This window comes from Papio anubis, chromosome 9, assembly GCF_008728515.1.
Source record: "Papio anubis isolate 15944 chromosome 9, Panubis1.0, whole genome shotgun sequence".
Classification (NCBI taxonomy): Eukaryota; Metazoa; Chordata; class Mammalia; order Primates; family Cercopithecidae; genus Papio; species Papio anubis.
Window position 1 is genome coordinate 14,348,604 of NC_044984.1, and position 7,467 is coordinate 14,356,070.

Below are 7,467 nucleotides of genomic sequence, written 5' to 3' on the forward strand. Positions count from 1 at the left end.
TTCTTCTACCAATTTAGGGTTTGGTTTGCTGTTGCTTTCATAGCTCTTTAAGATGCGTCATTATATTGTTTATTTGAAATTTTTCCTCTTTTTCAATGTAGGCACCTATAAACTTCCCTGTTAGTACTGCCTTTGCTGTATCACATAGGTTTTGGTATGTTTTGTTTCCATTATCATTTGTTTCAAGAAGTTTTTCAATGTCCTTCTTAATTTCTTCATTGACCCACTGGTCATTCAGGAGCACAGTGTTTAATTTTTATGTATTTATATCGTTTCCAAAATTCCTCTTGTTATTTATTTCTAATTTTATTTCTTTGTTGTCAAAGAAGGTGCTTGATATTATTTCAATGTTTTTCAGTATTTTAAGAATTGTTTTGTGACCCAACATATGGTCTATCCTTGAGAATTAACCCCGTGATAAGGAAAAGGATGTTTATTCTGCAGCCCTTGCATGAAATAGTTTGTAAATGTCCATTAGATCTATTTGGTTTGTAATGCAGATTAAGTCTGATGTTTCGTGGTTGACTTTCTGTCTGGAAGATCATCCAGTGCTGAAAATGGGGTCTTGAAGTCTCCAACTATTATTGTATTGAACCTATCTTTCTCTTTAGTGTTAATAATATTTCCTTTTTATATCTGGGTTCTCCAGTTTTGGGTGCATATATGTTTAAAGTTGTTATATCCTCTTGTGGAACTGACCCCCTTTTATCATTATAGTGATCTTTGTCTCTTCTTACAGTTTTGATCTTGAAATCTATTTTGTCTGATATAAGTATAGCAACCCCTGTCCTTCTTTGGTTTTCATTGTCATGAAATATATTCTTCAATCCTTTTATTTTCAGTCTATATGTATCTTTACAGGTAAAGTGACTGGAGTCAAAATCTCATAAGTCTTCCTGGTGGTCTATTGTTTTGCAGCTGAGCTGACATACAAGCAATTATACCTGCCACTCTTCTCTCTGCTTTCCAAAGGCAGTGGAACCTCAACCCATAGCCACTGCCACCTTGGCTCTGAGGAGCACTGCCAGACTACTGCCTGTGTTCCTTTAAGGCCCAAGGTCTCTTAAGTCAGATTGTAGTGAATTCTGCCTGGCCTGAGACACACCCTTCAGGGAAGTAGGCTCTCCTCTGGACCAGGACAGGTCCAGAAATGTCTTCCAAGAGTCAAATCCTGGAATAGAAAACCCCAAGAGCCTGCTTCGTGTTCTACTCCACTGTGGCTGTGTTGCTACCTAAGATGCAAGACAAAGTCCCCTTCACTTTTCCCTCTGCTTTTCTCAAGCAGAAGGTGTGTTGCTCCACAGCCACCACAGCTGGTAATGGGCCGAGTCTCATCTGAAGCTAGCAAGTCTCCGAGACTCACTAAGGCCCTTGATGTAGTACCTGGGTACTGCTGCTGGTTATTCAGAGCCCAAGGGCTCTTCAGTTAGCAGATAATGAATGCTGCCGGGACTGGGTCCTTTTCTTCAAGGAAGCAAGTCCTCTCTGACCCAGGGTGTGTCTAGAAGTGTCTAGGAGCTAGTACTTGGAACGGGGACCTCATAACTGTGTTTGGTGCCCTATCCTGACGTGGCTGAGCTGATATCCAAGATGCAAGACAAGTCCTCCCCACTCTTCCCTCTTCTCTCCTCAAGCAGAAGGAAGGGGTCTCTTTTGGAGCCATGAGCTGTGCCACCATGGGTTAGGAGAGGGGTGATAACAGCACTCCTTTGGCTGCCCCAACTGGTGTCTCAGTGTGTCACGTATCCCCCAGTCCACTGTCTCTGGTCCTAGTTCAGCTCTAGAGCTCACTTAAGAGTTGCCATCCTTATGGTCTAGACTTCTTTCAAGTTTATGCAGAGATTGAGAGCACTTTGGCCCTTGGTGGTCCAGGTTTGGACCACTGGTATCGGTCATTCCCCTCTGGCTAGGGCTGGTTTAAATGTTCCCTCTGTGTGTGGACATCAGCTGAGTTTGGTCTGGCTTTCCTTTCTGCCCTAACAGGATAGCACTGAGTTCAATGAGTCATAAATTGCTGTCTTCTCCTTCTGTCAGCACCCAGAGATGCTCTCTGCACCAGGCCGCTGCTGCTCAGGGTCATGCCGGGAGATTTAGGACTGTTTTCTATCTCTTCAGTGTCTCTTTCAGTGATATGAAGTGAAAACCGGGTACTATGAGAGTTCTCCTGATTTTTGGTTCTTACGTAGGTGTTTTTTCTGTGTAGATAGTTGTTAACATGGTGTCCTTGTGGTGGGGGGCAACAGGTGGAGCTTTCCATTCTACCATCTTGTTCTGTCTCTCTCCTGTACAGAATTCTTGCTTGGAGTTTTCGTTTTGTTTTTCTGGATTTTTATTTTCTTAATTTAAAAAAATGCATTAAAATTCATGCTTTTTAGTATAAAGTTTGATGGGTTTTGACAAATGATAAAGTTATATAGCTGCCAATGAAATAAAGATTTAGAATATTTTCATCACCCCAAAAGTCGTGTGTGCCTTTTAAGTTAACCCCTTTCATCACCCCAGTCCTTGGCAACCATTGGTCTGGTTTTGTTCTCCATAGTTTTGCCATTTCTAAAGTGACTCATAAATGAGTACATACAGATTGTGATTTTTGTGTCTGACTTCACTTAGCATAACACATTTTGAGAGTCATTTACATTGTATCAGTGGCTCAGTTACTTTTATTTCTGGATAATATTCTGTTGGATGCATGGACTATGGTTTGTCTACCCAATTACAATGGAAAGATTGCCTGGATTTTGAGCAAAATTATCACCCTCATGAAAATGACTTTCCCTTATGTGTTCCTCTCCTTGATCTTTCACCAACCTTTTGTTCTGCACCCAGTTCCCCGGGATCAATCATATGCAGATATTGTTACCTTGTTGTCTACTACTTGTTGTTCCCTACAAAAAGTGGATGTTAACCTAGGGTAAAGTTTAATATCTCACCTTAGACAATTAAACCAAAACATTAAAATGAACATTTTATATTTCGATATTTGATGGTATAATTACCACTGGCAATTATTCTACTTTATTCATTCAACCCATACTCTCTGTGTAGCTACTTATTTTCTGGAACTAACTTAAGTGCTCAGGAGAAATTGCTCAGGAAGTACCTGACATAATCCCTGCTCTTTCAGAGTTCATAGTGATGAAAAAGAAAACAAAATATCAATACTAAATAGACTAGGTGGGTTATGAAAACTTAAACTCTAGAAGTATGCTGAGGAAGTAAAGTTTGAGCAGAAATAAGACTACATTTGGGAGAGGAACATTCCAGGCAGAGAGAATAGCACACATCGCAGTATCAGGAGGGAGCATTGTATGAATGAGTTTTAAAAGTTCAGAGAGCAAAGGTGATGGAGATATCACAAGAGATTGGAGATTCAGGTAAGGGATACATTGTTTAGAGCCCATGGACCAGAGGAATTTTTTTTTTTTTTGACAGATTTTCACTCTTGTCACTCAGGCTGGAGTGAAATGGCGAGATCTCGGCTCACTGCAACCTCCACCTCCCTGGTTCGAGCGATTCTCCTGTCTCAACCTCCTGAGTAGCTGGGATTACAGGTGCCTGACACCATGCCCAGCTAATTTTTGTATTTTAATAGAGATCAGGTTTCACTATGTTGGCCAGCCTGGTCTCAAACTCCTGACCTCAGATGATCCACCTGCCTCGGCCTCCCAAAGTGTTGGGATTATAGCCATGAGCCATCACGCCTGGCCCAAGCTAAGGAATCCTACTACTATCCTAGAAGCATTTGGAAACCATTGGTTAGTTTTATGTAGAAGAGTCTGGTTAATCAGACTGAAGTTACAAAAACTGGTTCTACCTTGATGCAGTTGGAAATACTTTTTTGTTGTACTCCAGGCTGAAGTGGAGGAAGCCAGAGAGGATAGAAGTAGACTAGACTCATACAAATAGGTATTCATGAAGGTATTGCAATAGTTCAAGCAAAAGATAAAGATAATTTGAACTAAAGTACAGGTAGGGTGGGATAGAGAGAAATGAATTGACACAACAACTATTTCAGAAGCAAGAGAACAGGACATTGAATCACGCTGGATTTAGTGCTGTTGGAGGTGGGTAGATGGAGAAAGAGGCATAAAGAATGACACCTGGGTTTCTGACTTTTGTGGATGGTTTGGGCTTGGTATAATTTACAGAGCTAGAAGTTTCTGGGGGAAATTATTGAGTTCAGTTTCAGACCTGTTAAGTTTGAGAAGTTCGAAACACTTACAAGGAGATTCAAGCATGCAGTTAGCTTTGTGAGTGTGAAATACAAAAGAGTGTTTTACTAAGGCTACCGACAGGACCCTGTGGTTCATCCTCATAGGTAGGGATTGAAGATGTGGCCAATGATTAGACTGGCAAAGGCAAAGATTTAGAGGAAAACAGGGAAAGTCTAGGATTAAGAATTGAAAATTGCAACATTAAATGGACAGGAAGGTGAAAATGAACAAGCAAGGGAGATACAAAAAGAACAGTCAGACATATAGACACAAAACAGGGTTGTGTAAGATTACGGAAAGTTGGAGAAGAGAATGCTTGAGGAAGAAGAGAATAGCCAACATAGCATAATCTCTCAAGAGGTTCCTCGTGGACTTTGGTGAGAGCAGTGCTCAGGAGATAATGGGAACAGAAGCGCTACAGAGTGGTTTGAAGAGCAAGTAGAAGCTGAAAAATATGGAGACCGAGTATACACAACCCTACGAAAATCATTGCTGTGAAGGGGCAGTGTCTGTGGTGAAAGATAGAGAGAAAGAAACGGTGGCAGCCAAGGACAAGCAGGGTCCAGAGAAGACTTTCTTTCCTTCAGTTGTGAAGTTATGAACATGGCTAAAAACCCAAAGGATGGAATCCATCAAAATAGCGCAGAAAAAGCTGGAAGTAATGAGCTCCAGAAAATAGGTGGTAAAATTTGCTTTATATGGTTACAGAGAGAGAGAGAGAGCGCGCGCTCCTTGTGCTCAACAAGACAGAAAGTAATTGAATATGGGTTGGAGTTATGTTTACTGTCAAAGAAGATAAAAAAAAGTTGTCACCTCTGTTTCCTCTGTAAGGTAGAAAGTGAAGCCAAAACACTGAAAAGTTTTGCAGGGGAGAGGGTTGAAGCTTTGAGATGAGTAGAAAAGACAGAAAGTGGTCACTGTAGAGTGAGATAGTGAGTTAATAGAGAATGGCCATAGGCTTCACATATATTGATCCCTGATTAGATTTCACTCAAATCATCCTAAGATACATTAAATGCTTACTCTTATAATTTTTCCACATTATCAATTTATTAACTGAAACAGGTGAAATCTCTACATACAATTCCCACTCCCAAACTGCTTCTCTTACAGATATTCACACTAAGCAAGCGTATCTAGAAACGTGTGACTTTCCTGTTTTGCGTTTTCTTTTTGTATTTTGATGAGGAGGATGTTTTAGTTTTCCCTTGGGTACTTCGTTTTCTCTAGAATTACTGTGCCTTGTTTAAATATTTTCTCCTAAGTCCCTCTGCTAAGACAGGTAATAACACCAATCTATCAGTGGCATCCCCTCATCTCTTCAGAGCACGGTCTTCTTTACCCCTTCTCTCACAGTTACATTTGAATATATCATTAGCTTTGGAATTTCAGCATAAAATTGATTTAGTGTAATTGATTTGAAGTATGATTGTCAATGCAACATTGCTATACCTGCTATAGTACTATAACTGCTGAGGTACAATCCTTAGCAGTTAAGGCAGTGGATTTTCAAAATATGCGATTAATGTTTTCATAGTTTTTACATAGCACCTGAATCACCATCACCAAATTTTTCATAATTAGATATTGGTAGCTGCTTTTAAGTGGCACATATGTAGGCACTATGTGTGACACCGAGTTGACTGTAAATGTTGCATTGCACCTTTAATTTGAAGGGAAGTAAAGAAGGAAGGAAAGGAAGCATGAGCAGGTACCATTTCCACTTAGCAAACACTATGTCTTGCTTTAGCTATAAATTACACTCAGGTTCTGTTCTTGCTTTTTATGCCAAGCTAAAGTGAATCACCCAGTGCGGCGATGCTAATACTTTAAATTATAGTTAGCCAAAAACCTAGTTAGGAAGAAAAGCTAAATTAGTAGATGATAGCAATGTCTGGAATATTCAGAAAAAAATATTTTAGAAGTTCATTAGTCAAGACATTTCATATAAATAAAATATGGGATAAAATTGTATAACTTAAGGCTGTCTAATGTCTTTTATTAAAGTTTTAGGGCAATTAAATGAAATGCTAGCAACCAACAGAATTCTAGTATATGACTGAATGAAGGTATAATATCTAAAAACATGACAATCTGCATTTCTAATGTAGGGTTGTTTATCCTGCAGCCTGTAATTTATGTCTGAAGATACATATCTGCTCACACTTTCTATGTATGTTTCCTTATTCTTTAAGTATATAATTTTGTGTTATAAAACGTATTTTGTAATGCAATATTCTTATTTGATTTTCTTTAAACACATAAGAGTCAAGTACAAATAAGATAGGTCTCTTAATAGGAATCTTGCAGTGGGGGGGTAAATATAATGGGAAAAGCCTCTCCATGTAAAAGCAAAAATGACCTCCTTTAGTGTATTTCCACTGTTTTTCAAGTGTAGCAAGAGTAATAAGCGTTGGCAGTTGGAACATGCCATTCACCTGAGGGCTGTCAATCATTCTAATTTTGAAAGACACAAAACGTATGGATTGTCAACACATCATTTAGGCGAGAAACCAGTGCTCATCAAGAGAAAAAAATTAAAACAAATGCTTAAATAAATAGAAAATCAAAATGCTTCCTGGTCATTTTCTTCTAAGAGCTTAATACAGATAATCTACAGTTTATATGCTATAAAAATTGTAACATGTGAGATATGGACAAAAAACTGAATGGCTATTAGTTTTCCAGTGGAATATGGTCTAGAGATCAATTGCTCAAATTTTTCTCTTTATTCCATAAAAAGTAAATTATTTGTCATTGAACATCCCCCATAAATACAACTATCTAATACTGAAACTGCTGACAGTCTCATAGGCTATTTCAGTAGTGGAAGCCAGGACTAAACACACTGAACTACATTAGAGTCGGTCCCTGGAGGACAGAACTGAGCTTCATTGGCAAGGGCACTGTAAGAGTTCCATTTGACTCCTCGTTAAACCTCTCACAGGGATTCTAGCTGCTTCTCTGTGTCTGCTCTTGCTTTTCCATAGAAGAGATAGATGTGAACCACACAGGCAAAGACACATTTCTACATATTTAGGAAAAGATCTCTTTTCTTGGTAAAAACCAAGCCTCCTATAGATTTTAAAAAGATCTTCCAGTTTCACGATCATTAACCACCTTTTTATAATTTTCAAAGAAAGTAGAGAGCTTTATTTAAATTTGTGAGAATTTATTTTTCAATGATTGTTTTATGGCAGGTAAGAGATTTTTATGATTTTTCTGTGTTTATTTTTTCTCCAGGAAAAGTAGC